Source organism: Microtus oregoni, unplaced genomic scaffold, assembly GCF_018167655.1.
Source record: "Microtus oregoni isolate MIOR12 unplaced genomic scaffold, Mior012 000001F_ref0000356, whole genome shotgun sequence".
Taxonomy (NCBI): domain Eukaryota; kingdom Metazoa; phylum Chordata; class Mammalia; order Rodentia; family Cricetidae; genus Microtus; species Microtus oregoni.
In genome coordinates, this window is record NW_024543060.1 from 81932916 (window position 1) to 81949295 (window position 16380).

A 16380-nucleotide genomic window follows, 5' to 3' on the forward strand; every position below is an offset into this window, starting at 1 on the left:
TGGGAGGAGGTGGAAACTTGTTTTTTGTTTATGTTTTTTTTCTTCTTTTCTTAATAAAAAAATTATTAAAAAAAAAAAAAATGGCAATGTGTGAGAAAGTTTTCTATATTTTTAACTTTATTTGTGCAGCCAGGCCACTAGCATTTTTCATGGATCAAGCCAAGTGAGTTCAGATGCATGGAGAGCGCATCTCAAATGGTATTTTTCTCCTCCCCTTGTAAAAACTGAGTTCCTGCAGCTGACTACACTTCCCATAATCCCTCTCGGGTTTCATACCATTCAGATAGCTTTTTTTTTTTTTTATCACGTCTTAGATTCTGACAGGCCAGAGAGAATTCTGATTTCACAGGGATGCTTGCTTGCATTCTATCCTGATGCCGTCTAGGAATGCAAATGCTCAGTGTCACACTGCTAAGTGGAGAAAGGTAAGACAATTAATTACAGGTTTTTATAGTTCTTTTTTTTTTAAGTGCTTGAAGAAACGGTATCTTCTTTACAACCAATGTCTTTGTCACTTTCTTTTTCTTTTGCTCAAGCTCTGAAAATCAAAATGCAAAAACATTTTGGCAATAGTACTGGCATGTGCATTTGAAATGTGACATTAATATGATTACAAAGAATCCTAAGAGAAGTCTCCCTTAAGATGACAAAGGACTCTGAATACAACTAAGTGAATTGGGAAATAAGCTTTGCACAAATGATTGACCTACTCGAAACAAAAACATTAAGTTGCTATCTTGCCTGGTGTGTGTGCCATCACATTCACAGAAAGACAGAGGCTTTAATTGCACAGAGGCTTCCTCTCTTCATAACTAACACTATCTAACCCATATGAATTATTACTTCATTCTCAAATCATTTTATGTTAGAAAGTACTCTTTCACACTTTGCCAATGGATCTTAATACTTAATCTAAAAACATATTAAGAAAATCTTAATTAATTATAACAAAATTTATTACTGTGATAATAAATATCTTTTAAAAAACTACATCTTACTAATAGTGGATTAACCCTCTTTCCCCAATAGTGTGGATGGTGCTTCTGTCCTAAACACGTGCGTTCAAATGTTGTGCTTGACTGCTTCTGCCTGGGATTGGCATAACTAGTAGGGCTATATGCCAGGTATGTGGTTCACACAGTTGCAAATTATTAAATCAATTTTTAGCAATTAATACAGCTCTTCTGAAAAGAATGAGGTACATGCATCATTTCTTTTCAATACAACTTTGCGTAATTGGAATAAAATATAATTTGATCTATTAATCTAAAAGTATGCAAAATACTTAATATAATACAGAGAACAGCACTCTGAAATTGCAAAACTGTGTAGTGTGTGGTCATTTTCTTCTCTGCCCCTTCTCTCAAAGAACAGAGAAGAAATTCCACAAAACATAGTCCTAGAATAGGGTATATTAAGAAACAATGAAAGCCACAAAGAAATCCTGAGGTAGTCAAGACTATGTAAGTCAAGCAGAAAACTCTTAGTTAATTTAACTCTTTCTGAAACCTCTACTCGGACTCTGGCATTGGGCACAATTAATAAGATCACATTAAGCTATCCAGATTAAGTGTAAATAATTTTTAAGAAATAGGTAGCTATTCCACCTTCTAAATGGAAATTGGAGAATCTGGTTTTTATGGAGTTTCCTGTACCTGGGAAGATAGCAAAGTGGCAGTCTTTACAGTCTGTTCTGATTTAACTTCAGTGTGCTATATAGAAAATTACGTCTCTCTAGTCAGAGTTTCAATATTTTTTTTCTGCTTAAAATGGTAACAGTGCTAACAAAAACCAGGATCTAGCACCATACATCCCACTGTGATTTCATATATTCATCTTTACTTCTTTTAAACTACTGCTAACAATGGTGATACAAACAATACCTGGCATTTTTAATGCACAGGAATTAATATAATTGGAAGAAGAGACTGTCCAATCCTAAGTGAAACTCCAATGTTTCCACAGGTGAGCCAGGTCCAGCATTTTGTGTTCTTAACCTTCCGCTGTTTCAATCTTTGTAATGTTACAATACTTCTAAAACTCCTCCTTCGGCTCTCTAATTTTATTGAAGAAAATTATCTTTGGTCTCAGAACTGACTTGGGTCTTCTGTTCTTCGTAACTTCGCACTCTTTTTTTCTTGCTGAAATAAAGTTCTTTGCCATTAAGCTAACCACCTTTCATTGGGCGCCTTCTCATTTTCCCCAGTTGTTTCACTCCAAACAATCTAAGTTGATTAAACGTTCATTGTGCACAGCATCGAGATATAGGCGTGATTAACTCTCACTGAAAACACTTCCTGAGAACATTAATGGCGAAGACCGAAGTAATTAATTGTAAAACAAAGCATGTTGTCAACAGCGTCTGATTTCCTGTTCTAAAGGATGGATTTTGCTGCCAGACATGTTTCCTATACCAGATATTTCACCAACAACAGATTTCCCGAAAGATCTTCATGCACTCACTGAATACCTTTGGCTCAAGTCCAAGTTCTTTCAGAGCTTCCAAGTCGACTTCTAACTTCAAGCTCTGCCGAGGTATGCTTGCAGGATGGAGATGTAGTCACAATCCACTCACAAGGCAGTGGGACCTGTTTAACTTGAAGCAAAAGAGCGGATGTGTTGATGCCGCCCCTGTATGGGAATGGGCAACCTATGACTACTCTTTCTTCCTTCCTTTGCTCTTGCTTTCTCTTTCCTTCAATCAGAGCCTATCCTTGCATTAAATTCTGACTTGGTTGTGATAGTGAGAATCATCCTTAGGAAAGTGATAGTCACACTGAAGGGCTAGTCCAAGCTATCGTCTGCCATTCTTCTCCTTTCAACAAATCCCTAACTTTGAGACACTGAAAATTGATTCTTTGCAGCTCTGGCCCGTTATTGACAGGATTTGAAGAATTCCTAAATTGGTAGACTGAGTCGGGATCTGCTCTGGCCCAAAGGCTATCTTGACTGGTAAATGAGCATTTTATCATGTTAGGTCATAGCATGCAGGTGCTCAGTTTTGTGAACTTGTCACAAAATATAGTCACCAAAGAAGAGGACTCTTAAGTGAGAAGCTGTCTCTATCCCATTGGCTTGTGGGCATGTCTGTGGAGCATTCCTGTGATCAGTGATTGATGCGAGAAGTCACAGCCCACTGAGGGAGAGTCTATATTCTGCATGTATAAAAAAGCACACTATCGATCCCCCTTGGTTTCTGCCATAGACTGATCCCTTGAGTTCCTATCTTGGCTTGCTTGCCTCAATAATGGACCAAAACAAGCAGGTCAAATAAAGCCTTCCCTCCTCAAATTGGTTTTGGCTCATGTTTTATCATAGCAGCAGAAAAGAAATTAAGACATACCTCTAAAGCTGCCTACTTAATTTGGTGCATAATTGTACGTACAGAAATCATGACTTAATATAATGATAGAATGTACTCTGAGGCCATACTGTTTATGCTCTAGGTACAGCAGTGATAAGCACAGGCTGTCTGGTGTTGGACAACTTACTTAGCATCTTACTACTTTGGTGTTCCCAACTGTAAAATGAGGAAAATAGTTTCATCTTTGTAACTAGTTTTATTAGAAGTGAATTAATATAATATGTGAACAAATGTGGAGCATTGCCAGGGTTTAGTTAATGCTGGTTGGCCAAATGAATAATAAAAAATAATTCATTTGTTCCTGATTTGGAAAATGACTTAAATGTTAAGATCCAGTATTATGCCAGCCTGGTCTACAAGAGCTAGTTCCAGGACAGGAACCAAAAGCTACGGAGAAACCCTGTCTCGAAAAATCAAAAAAAAAAAAAAAGATCCAGTATTACACACCTTTGCATAGCTCATACACGTTACATGGGAATGCTATATTACATGTGTGCAAAGTTGGGATAGAAGTAACAGCCCTTAGAGTGATAGATTGGTGTCAATCAGATTTAAAGGTTGTAAGAATAGCAAAATCACTGTAACTATTATTTTGGTAGATTGTTTTCCCATGAATCCCATAATCATATGATGATAATAGAAGAATTTACAGAGAAATGTATGAACCAAAGATACGACATTGAAATTGAAACTGGCCCACATAAGCTTCATATAAAAGGGACATTCTTCATATAAAGGATTTTCATAGAAAAAGTTAACTGTGTCTAATGACAATTGGAGAAATGAAGGAAGCCAACACTACTCAATGTGGGATGCTTTGACATATCCATTTTAGATGGCTATAAAGCCTTCGTATCTTCCAAAATGTCCTAAAATTGTTATAAAACACACATTTTGAAAAGGTATTTAAAATTTTTCTTTCTGTATTCCAGTCTGGCTTGAAACTCTTCCTGTTGCCCATCCTGTCATCAAACTCATGGCTAACTCGGTCTCCAAATGACAGGACTAAGGCATGAGTCATAATTTCTGTTCCTAAATAATTTCTAAAGTAAATTTCTATTATCTATCCCCCTGAAAGATATGCAAAACAATACCAGCATTGTTGTAAACTGAATTGCTAGAATAATAATTCTCCACATAGCAAATACCACTGAGGCCATTGGTGTAAATGCAGCTTGACTCTTTTATTTACAAAAAGCAGAAATTTTGTCGCAGTCAGTTCTTGGGGAAGATAGAAAGCTATGTATAATACTAGCGAATAGAGAAGGCTCAGAGAATCCAACGCTATTAGCACCTTGATCTCAAGCACTATGAGGAAATAGCTTCGGTAATTGAAGTCACACAGTTTGTCCTAATTTGTTTTATTAGGGGAGACGTGGCAAACAAATACCAATAGGCGAAATAGCCTGTTCTCATTTCAATAAATTATAATGCCAAATTAAAAACCAAAGGGCCATTTTTAATTTTCATGATTTCCACAGAGCACACGCATTTCTAGTTCATCATCAACAAAGTTCTAGTGCTACCTTGACTAATTTCCCTAATAAATCACACAGCTCATCCTCACTGTTAGTTTAATCTACCACCACCTCTCTTTCATCCACCTCCAGCCCATCTCAAACCACATTGTGAAGCTCTGCTAGAGGCTCAAAGGCTTCCCCATGCTAATATGAAAGAGTCTTATTCTCAGTGTAGAAAACTTTCACTTTCTCATTGTTTCTTCTGCCTAATGTTACTCCAGCTGCTGAGCATCCCACCCAGATCTCAGCTACTCTCGGCCTTGTCAGCATCTTTAGTCATTCTTAAAGAAGGTGTTCTCGAGGAAGGGTTTTTACATTTCTTAATCAACTGATTGTTTTAAATTGGCTTGTTTTTATGTAACTATTACTATTATTATTATTATCTGAATGGATGTGAAGTCAGACCCATGGTGATGAGGATAGCTTAATAAAGAATACTGATTAGGATTTACACTGTACTACAATTGATTGTTGTTCTCAGAGTTGAAAACAAAAGCTGTGAAAAATATATACTTTTTGGTTCAAGATAGACATTAAAAAATCAAAGTTGATTCAGAGGCAGCAAAATTGGCCATATTCTGAAGGTCATATCAAACAAGTATTCTGCATTGGATGTATGAAATGCTTTTGGAAGAGGAATTCACAGTCCTCCTCATTCTTTTCCCAAACAGTGAAGGACAGACACTCAGAATGCTTTTAAGTACAGGAACTTACTAACCTTGCTGAACTCTATGACTGTCCAGGCTACCCAATTATTCTGACTACTTAATGCGGCAGAAGAGTAGTGAATATTGGATCCACCTGCAGTCTACTAACTAACCAGGCAGGCTTATGATTGACATAGGTACACATCCCATAATGACTTTAGCTGACTTATTTATGTTCAAGGCAAGTGATATCAGTGGTGGGAGGCTGTGGTAGGTAACACTGATGTGAGTGTTCAGGCAAAGGAATTCAGTAATGTTTTAATATTTAAATTCTGGTATTCCATAGTCAGAACCCTAGAATGTCACATAAGATTCTCATAACAGCATCTCACAACAGAAAGAATGCAGAAACCCACGATTCAGGCTGTAACAGCTGCTATGAAACAGTACCAGAAAGGAGTCAACAAACACTATTTGGGAAAAGACTCACCTGTCTGTTTGTGTTTTCAAAATAAGCTAGTTAGTACCTGTGGGGGGAAGAAGAGATGCAAGATCATCGTTCAGATATGAGACAGAAGTTTTAAACTGGAGAATATAACATTCAGCAAGCAAATTAAATTACCAGAGAACTATGGTATCTTTAAAAGAAATTCTTAAGAAATAAAACTAGGTTGGGTGTGGACGAAAAGATCGTATTTTTACACCACCAATGTGAGACTCCTTGAAATACTGGCTACGGTTTATTAGTTTAGTAATTCTTTTCTCAACAGTCTCTTAGTGTTCAAGTGTCCCCAGTGCTCAGAAGAGTGTACGCACTTGAGCGTGGGTGAATAAGAGGCTTTTCATACTAGGCGACAGCTGGGAACAACAAGAAAATAGGAGAGGGCAGCTTTTATATTCTAGGCATAGTCATTCTATATCCTGAATATGCTTTCGTTAGATGAACTACATCTATACTCATGAGTATCTGTCATTTCAATGTCTACAAAAAAAATGATACTGAGAAGTTCTCTTGGGGCCTTCAATATTCTCCAGTGTCTCCAAATACCTGGGTTTGAAATCAACAGCAAGTTTTGTTGTGGTTAATTTTCTTGTTGCAACTGAGCTGCAACAAAGAAGAAAAGGTACTGAAAACCACTCTGCTCAGGCAGTGAGAGGGAGAGAAGCTTCCTCCATGCATTTAGCAGTGGAACATTCTGAGGAGGGACCAAGCTGCTGCCTGAAACCCTGAGATCAACAGAGATAAGGAAACACTCTATGGATGCCATAGTTTGGTACCTTGCTTACGTACTAGACTGTCTTTAAGCAGCATGTCAAGGTCATTTACGTGCATGGCAATGTAAGGGAGAGGGAGACACAGAGATGGAAGATATAGTAAAAGAGACCACTAAGGGAACACAGTCAGAATCCTAACATGTTCCCTCACGGTGTAAATTTGCTCCTGAGCAGGTACTGCTTACCGCCATCGGCACAAACCAACCAAGAAAATCTTTCACAATGGCCACTTCAGAAAATTTTGTTTTTCTGCTTCTCATCTTTCCCAATATTTTGATTTCACCCTAACTAGTATTTAAAAAATCTATGACACCAAAATTGATGAGGAAAGACTCTGAACATAATTGGTATGTTCCTCAATGATTTTACTGCCAAGTATTGTGATGAAAAACATCTTTTGGTACATCAAACTGAACTGCAAACTTTCATTTCTCTGGTTTGATATTTATAAATAGTTCTTATTCATTTCAACAACTTTTAACACTCTCAATTTTTTAGTGTGTGTGTTGGTTGGGAAATCTTTTTCATATGTTACATAGAAATCAGACAAGTAAGTATGTCATTTTCATTTCCTTCCTAGATTAATTCATCTAATCAGAACTCTACTTTTATGGCTCTCTTCTAAGTAAGGAAATTACACCATTGAACTTGGATGGCACCATCCTTCATAATAGAAAAATGGATAAATCAGGGGTCAGTCCTCCACTGACCTACAAATGGTTAAATCTAACATATATTCTAGAATATTACTTCACATTAACTAAACTGATTTAAGTCAGATTTTTAAAATATCAGGAGGGGAGTCTTGGCCAAAATAAAAGAAGAGGCCTTTATCTCATTTGTCCTTTGATACTTGTTTGTATATATGACACTTTCAAGAAAAATCTAGTTTTATATAGTTTCCTTAAAAAGCTTAATTTCACATCTGTATTGTAGAATAGCATATTCATCATCTAAAATAAGTGTTACTTTCTATAGTAAATAAATTTGAAATCTCATCCTTTAGCCAATTTGATATATTCACTGCATCATCATTGTCTTCCACTATGGTGAACATGGAGAATTGGGTGCTGCGTTCGATAAGCCACAGATAGAAAAAATATCTCATGATCTTCCTCTGATGCAGAACTTAAAATAAATGCAGAACAAAAAGGTAGTGAAGATTAGAATGGTGATAACCAGAGGTTAGGGATAAGAGAGGAGAGAGAGAGAAAAATATCGGTCAAAGATTTCAAAGTTTCAATGATATGCATTCTAATGGCGCCTGGTTAAGTATTAACTGTACTTGTAAATTGTGTTAGCCTTGGATGAATTCCAACTTTGGCCTACCATACCTAGTAGCTCATTAACTCATCTTTGTTTTCAATATCAAAGGGATCATCCTGTGAAAGAGACAGATGAACCCACACATGCTTGTCTTCTTGCCAGTTGGTTTCTGGGGATTTTCTATATAAAGGGACATGTGGATACTTCCCCTAGGCTGTCTGCTTTGCTACTGTGCCTGTCTGTTTCTAGAGAAAGAACACTACCTCTCTGAACCCACATAAGACTGTATAACTACATTGTGGAAAATTAGTAATGTTTCTAATATTGTCTTATGATAAAAAGATGCTCATATGAGGTGAAGCTAAACTGTGTCATTCAGAGTGCAACTAGTCAGTGGATGGTCTTACAGACCATGGCATCTTCCAATGATACAGCACATTAATGGCAATATGAAAAAATAAAATGTAGCGGCGTAATACCAGAACTAAGAGATGACTTGCAGTTCCATGGGATCTGACACCCTCTTCTGGCCTCTAAAGGTACCAGACATATGCTGTGCACATATGTACATGCAGGAAAACACATATGAAAGACAAAATATTAAATCTTTATTAAAAAAACATTTTTTCATATGCTTTGAAATGCTCAGAAAAAAAACCCCAGAATTTTATGTACTATATTTATACAAGTTAAGAAAAGGGAGCAATTTATTATTGGTATATTGAATATTAATTTTTTTTACATGTGGTAATGAAATAAGGAAATAATTGCAAAGGCATTAAAAATATAATTTTCATTTTATTATTGATATAATTTTTATACCCATGCTCAACTACAAAAATTTAGATTCGATTGGTACAACAAAGTACCCATGTCATGTATTAAATGAAGAGTGTTGAGTATCAAGAGTAGATAGTAGATATATTCTCTGATTATCCTCTATAATAGTCCTTGACTTTCTCTATAAAAAAAATCAATATTTTTATGGATTTGGTAGGGAAAAGACAATTGACTGCGTGGCTGATGAAAAATACTTAAAATTTTCCTTCAAATAAACAAAAATTTCTTTAGAAAGCTGATGTTAATCTGTGAGTCATTGTTGAGAATTTAAGAGGAACAAGAAATATTACCCTTTGAATAAGTAGTAAGAAAGTTAATGACCCAGATTTACTTTCTAAATTGTACTGCTTGGGAAAATGAAAACTAGTTCAATGGTCTGTGTAAAAAACATAGATACATGACCATAAAATCTATTATTGAAAATTCTGTAGCTAATTAAAATTGTCTTGAAATGGGGTAACTAAAGTTTTCGAATGTACGTAGGCATCCTACAAAATGAGCACCTAGTCACATTTTTATTATGACTCTAAAACACTAAAGCAGGTTTGGAGCTCTTGACCCAACTAGGATATCCAAACTGTTCAAGTCCCTGGTCAGTACATATACAAGGACTATGAGATCCCATTAAGATAATTGCTATAATTCCAACAAATTTAGATATCAAAATTATACAATTTTAGGCCTAAAAGTAGCATCTGCAATAAATCTTAGAATATTGGGTTCAATGAAAAAGTTATTTTTCAAAAGTACCAAACGTATAAACCTCTTTATATGTTAACTCCATTTCTTCTCAAATATTTATTCCCAATGCCATAAAATATTAAAATTAATGAAAAATAGAATGTTGAAATGAATTATTCAGTTTTCAAGTAATTATTCTGTTTTGGGTGACTTAAGACTGAAAAGCAAATGGAAAATGAGTTGTGAAAAATCAAAAGGAAAGGCTGCCTCACTAGATGATTGCGTACAAAGCCCAGCTCCATCAGTCTTCCAAGTTTAGAGCCACAGTTAACATTAGCCATAAGCTTAAATGCCACAGTGTCCATAAAAATATGGTCTAAAAGGAAATAAGTTTAAACATGTGTATACACAAATGTTGTTTTAAAATATTAGTTTATATTACCTATTGTAGAACTAATATGCTACTAAAAACAAAGTATGAAATATACCTGATCAAAAGTTAATTTCATTTTCTGTTGGGAAAAAAAATTAGCACTTGGATCTTAAAGTTTAAGAAAAAATAAAATGTGAGAAAGGAAAGATGTATGCCTATTTACTCACAGACATTACACATTCCCCCACAGAGTAACCAGGTCCCCAATGCTAATAAAATTGCAACTAACTTCTTTATTAAAACTGAATGGCATTCTGTTAAACTGAACAATCCCACTGCAGTTCAGTCATATAAGCTGTAGTGAACAGATAAACCACTTATAAGACATAATGAAACAAGAATATCTTTAAAATACATGAAGGAAAAATGTGTTTTCTTTATGAGCTCCACAAATTTGAAGCACATTTTCATTTCTTTCGGGGATAGCTTCCAGAGTTCCACTGATCTTGTGACATGGGAGGTTGTTACCAGGGCCCTTATGACAGTGTGGATTAAGTTGGGGTTTGACAAAATGAGAGCAATCAGGATGATTTTTTTGCCTACTTGCTAATAAACACTTGTGTAAAACAATATCAGGAGTTACTGATATTAGTCAGTTTGATATCTGTCTGCCTACCTTTCCCTCTTTCTTCTTTCCTTCTCTTCTTTCCTTTCTTTCTTCCTTTCCTCCTTCCTTCCTTTCTACCTTCTTTCTTTCTTTGCCTCCTCTCCTTTCTTCCTTCATCTTTTTTCTGTCCTTCCTTCCATACTTTCTTTTAATTTATTTTGATTTTGAGGTGGTTTCCAAAATATTACAAAGGGAAGTAGAAGGAACTTTTAGGCATGGAGATAGGACAGTCTCTAATTTTCATAGAAATTCAAGAAAAAAAAATATGAAGCTTCAGCAACCACTGTGACTATGGGTAATTTACTTTACTCTTTGTCATATATTTATAATGTTTTATTTATGTGTTATTGGAAGGAAAGAAAGTTTTGTTCTTCATCGTACTGTCATTTTGTGAAGGATGGTTGAGAAAAATGATTTGGAGGAAGGTGATCTTTAAGATGTTAATATTGCCTAATGCCCCTTTTCTGATCTCACCCATTTTTCTGTAGGAGTCTTCATTTACAAAGTTATGATTCCTTGAGAATATCTTTAATTAAGTTTAGAAAAATTTATTGGTACAAAAAATATATGGGATAGAGCCCAAAGATTCACTGTGGTTGCTCCATCTTCCTCTTCCCCATGGAATCTTGTGTGCAACCTGGTATCAAAGCATCATTAACATGATTAAGCCAACCTATTTGCTGAGGTAACAAAATTGGTTAAAAATCTTAGGCTTCAGTAAAGACATAATACAGATGATCCATTTCATTATACATGGGACCTTTCCACATTTACTGATTGCCTGAATAATTTGAGACTTTACTCAAATAGAGTTCCAATAACACTTTTCAGAAAAACATCATTTTCATTCTTATTTTTTAAAATGGCATTAATCTCACTTCTGATTAATAGTTTAGCTGGGTCTGAAACTCTACTTTTGAACCAGTTTTTAATCCTTTACCAAGAGCATTTATACAACTTTATTACTGTATTATTATACTTATCCTCACATTCTGTTTTTTGGTATTATAGTTTTTATTGATAAAATTATTTTATTCAGAATTTCATGCAAGTCCATAGTGCATTCTTATTACTTTTACCTTCCAACCTTTCTTATGTCCCTCCTATCCTAATCAACTCTGAAGACTTTAGTACCTCCTTTCACAGGTTTTAACTGGGTTACAGAATCAAGTATGAACTCCTTCTAAACTCAACCAAAAATAACTTGGTTGCCCTCATAACAGATATGGCAACAGTAGACATATCCTGCCTGTTGTTTAGTATTGTAGTTCATGGTTGCACAGCTAGGTGAGATTGATGATGCTTCTTCTTTCTCTGCATCCTGCATAACTTATTCCAGCATTATGAAATGAACCATTAGGATGAAACTTCCTGCTCAGGTCCAACTTGAATTTCCTGTTTTCAAAGAGGGTATGTGGTGTCTTCAGTAATATGGTTTTATGTAGTTATGGTGCATAACTAAAAGTAGTGGCAAATGCTTATGTTGTTTGGGAGGCTCTAGAGTCTCCCCAAGTAACATTTCATATAATGAGTTATTCTACTACTGGCTTGGAGATTTTTATTTCAGAACTCAAGGCTTCTAGAAACAGCCTTATCCGATATAGAAGGACATCTCCATCTTCATTCTAATTTATTTCTTTTTAATTCATGATTTTTTCTTTTTCCGTTTCCCTTTTCTTATTTGCATAACTTTAAGTTCTTTCTCAGAAAAAATAAACAAAAATTCCACAACAAATCCCCCTAAAACCAAGAAAACACAACCCTAATCTTGAAGCCATTTTATCAGTGCAGAACACCTGGCCCAGATCCATGTCTGTGAATGCTAGTTCAGGTTCTGTGAGTTCATATGAGTTTTGCTCATATTCATTTAGAGAGGCTTATTTTCTTGGTGTCCTCCATCCACTCTTGCTCTCTCTCTCCAAACAAGATCTCTGTTCCCTATAGTCCCTTGCTCTTTACATAGCATCTGTAATTTTATGGCTCAGCTTGGTTATCATTGACTTAAGACCTAATAGCCACATATAGGCAAAACATAACAATTGTCCTTAGATACCTCACTCAGAATGATTTTCTTTCTATTTTTTTGTTTTATTTTTTTATTTTTTTTATTGAGAAAAGAGAAAAAAAACAAATTTCCTCCTCCTCCCAGCCTCCCATTTCCCTCCCCCTCCTCCCACCCTTCTCCCCCTCCCCCCACTCCTCTCCCCCTCCCTCTCCAGCCCAAAGAGCAGTCAGATTTCCCTGCCCTGTGGTAAGTCCTAGGTCCTCCCCCCTCCGTGTATTTCTAGGAAGGTGAACATCCAAACTGGCTAGGCTCCCACAAAGCCAGCACATTACGTAGGTTCAAAACCCCGTGCCATTGTCCTTGGGTTCTCATCAGCCCTCATTGTTCGCCATGCTCAGAGAGTCCAGTTTTATCCCATTCTTTTTCAGTCACAGTCCAGCTGGCCTTGGTGAGCTCCCAATAGATCAGCTCCACTGTCTCAGTGGGTGGGTGCTCCCCTCGTGGTCCCGACTTCTTTGCTCATGTTCTCCCTCCTTCTGCTCCACAGAGAAGTTGACCAATGGAATCGTATAGAAGACCCGAATATTTTTTGGTTTTTTGAGACAGGATTTCTCTGTAGCTTTTGGTGCCTGTCCTGGAACTAGCTCTTGTAGACCAGGCTGGCCTGGAACTCCCAAGATCCGCCTACCTCTGCCTCCCGAGTACTGGGATTAAAGGCGTGCGCCACCACTGCCCGACTTGATTTTCTTTCTAGTTCCATCCATTTGCCTGCAAATTTCATAATCTTATTTTATTTTTTAGCAACTGGGAAATACTCCATTATATAAATGTTCCACAATTTCTTTGTCCACTCTTCTCTTGAGTGACATCTAGGTTGTTCACAGTTTCTGGCTATTATGACTATGGTTAAATAAGTGTCTCTTTGGTTGAATGAAACATCCTTTGGGCATGTGCTGAAGAGTAGAAGAGTTGGATCTTGAGGTAGATTCATTCCCATCTTCCCGCGGAACCACCACACTGATTTCCAAATTGGCTGTAAAAGTTTGCTTCCCTACCGGCAATGGATGACTGTTCCTTTTATTTCACATCCTTGTCAGCATGAGCTGTCACTTGTTTTTCTGATTATAGCCATTCTGACAGCTGTGATATGACATCTCAAAGCACTTTTGATTTGCATTTCCCTGATGGCTAATATGTTGACCATATCTTTGTGTTTCTCAGCGGTTTGAGTTGCCTCTATAGACGTTAAATTGGTTTACAAAATAGTGGCCTTCCATATGCCCCTTTGACACATAGTCTTTCATTGTTAACTCTCCTCAACTTCTTCTTTCCTCTCAAATCTCTACAGCTTCTGTATTTCTTCCTTTATTCCCACAATACCAATATTATACTAACCTCTTCCAAGGTATTTGACTTGATGTCTCCTCTAGTTTCTCAGTCTTTAGAAGAACTCATGTGAAACACAGATCTAAAGAATCAAATGTAGAAACCATATTCAAGACAGATTATGTGACATCTGCCTTCCTGGAAATGGGTTATTTCACTGAGTTTTATTTTTCTATCTATATTTTCATTTTTTTCATAATTTATTTTTTCTTTAGAGCTGAGGAAAACTCCTTTATATATTACATTATCTATTCATCACTTAGTTGACATCTAGTTAGACCTGGTACATTTTCTGTCTATTGTGATTAGATCACCACTGAAAATGAATGATCAGGTTTCTCTGCAATATGACATAGAATCCTTTGGGTATATGCTTGACAGTTCTATAGCTGAGTCCTATGGTAGTTCTATGCATAGCCTTTTGACACCTTCACATTGATTTCCATATGGCTTTTCAAGTTTACAAAACCATTAACAGTGAATAAGGATACCCCTTTCCTGGCATTCTTTGTAACATTTCCTGTCATTTGGTTGCTTCTTGTAAGCCACGCTGCCTGATGTGAAACAGAATCTCAATGGCATTCTATTGGAATTGGAACATAATTAACATTTTCATCAATAATGAAAGGGGTTGTATTTATAATTTATTGATATTTAAGAAATAGCTATACATTCACTTTCCAATTTAGAAAATTACAACCATTAGGAGAGCTGGTAACATTCCTTAATCAAAACCACACATCATTTTTTAAATTATTTGATATTTAGAATATGTCTTCTGTGTTCCAGAGGGAAAAAATACAAATATGAATACAGCAGTGCACATTTTACTCACAGTAAGGAAAGTAATTTGCCAGTGAAGAAAGTCACCTTGCTGAACTGACTCACTGGTATCTTAAATCATACACTCCTCTGCATGCCTGCACTCTTCTTGCCAGCACTACAAGTAAATTTCTATCTACTTTGCCTGCTATTCATCTCTAGCATCCTTTGAGCTGCACTAAAACCAACAAACTTGAAATTCTATTCTCTCACAGTTCTTCAAATCTCTGTTCTCAATGTTAGTCATTCTTGCCTTGCTCTGTTTCTATGGTGATCATTGTCATCAAATTTTTTTCTGGTATGCACACTTAGTCCTCTGCTTCTGGTTTGTCAACCTCTTGTGATGAAAACTGCTGTAAAGATTTATCCATCCACCGCTTCTATAACTGCCCCCACATAGCTGAGCATAGCTGGAAATGAATGCATTGGTCTTTCTGTGTTAGCACCCTCCTGGTCCAGCCTCCCATAAATGTCCACCCGACTACTTTCCTGTTTGAAGGCTTTTGTCTTTCTTGTACCCTTGCTCCATAGTCACCCTCCTTACTTTTCATATGAGTCACCGCTCTACACCCTGGCTGTCAGTTCAAATATCACATCCTGCGGAGTCCCTTCCTGACTGCAGAACACAATATGTATATTCTATTTTAAGTTCACATTTTTGTCTCACATAGTCATTTTCTCTTAAGACATCCCATTCGTTTATTTCACAAAATAAAACACATATTTCCATAGGAAAGAAATTATACTGAGGTGATGTTTTTATGACATTTAAGAAAAATTTCTGATGCAGTAATGTACGTGCTTTTTTATTAACGCATTCAACCATAAGATTTGGGTGCAGATCCAGCAATTACTGTAATTGCTCAACAATGACGGGAGTAAGTGATAACTGTAGACATCTCTAACAGCTATGCTAAAATACAAAATATCTGCAACTTCTACTGGTAAAACTATACAAGGAGTGCTGATAGTATTGAAGTTCACTTATAATTTAAAAATTATACATTTAAGAGATTTTTCATAAACATGATTATAGATATTTTTCTCATATAAGTTGACATAACAAAATTTTTCATGCACTTCTTAAGGGTCCATGAACCCTGTGTTCTAAAGTGGAGAGACTTCAGTACCTCACTTTCTACACATAAATTTCTTTACTTTAATTATTAAGGACTCATGTATATAAATCAAACATATGTAAAAGATTGAAACTGAATGTCAGTTCCCTCCGCACTTCCATGATTAGAGACTGAGATAGAAGCCATGGAGGTAAACAGTAGACATGGCAAAGGATGCGTATCTAAATGCAGCAACAAAAAGGAAAGGTATCTCTGTCTAGTGGAACTGCACAGGTCTTTAAAGAAATCAAGAATCTCAAGTACCCTACAATAAATTTCAAACACTTGCACCTGCCCCGTCTGCTGCTACATCACACCTCTTCCTTGGGCCACCAGTCATTAATAAAGAAACAAGAATCAAACGGAAAGAAGTAACACCAACAAAGCTTTTACTGCCATGGTGTCACTGATTTGTA

General features: G+C 36.2%; 1 long non-coding RNA gene across 1 annotated transcript in view; it reads left to right on the forward strand.

The window, feature by feature from the left end:
* Positions 1 to 324: 324 nt before the first annotated feature.
* Positions 325 to 16380, forward strand: part of LOC121457082 — a 121451-nt gene continuing 105395 nt past the window's right edge. Inside the window, exon 1 of the long non-coding RNA XR_005975676.1 lies at positions 325 to 425. This is a non-coding gene — a long non-coding RNA (uncharacterized LOC121457082). The remainder of the gene's footprint in view (positions 426 to 16380) is intronic.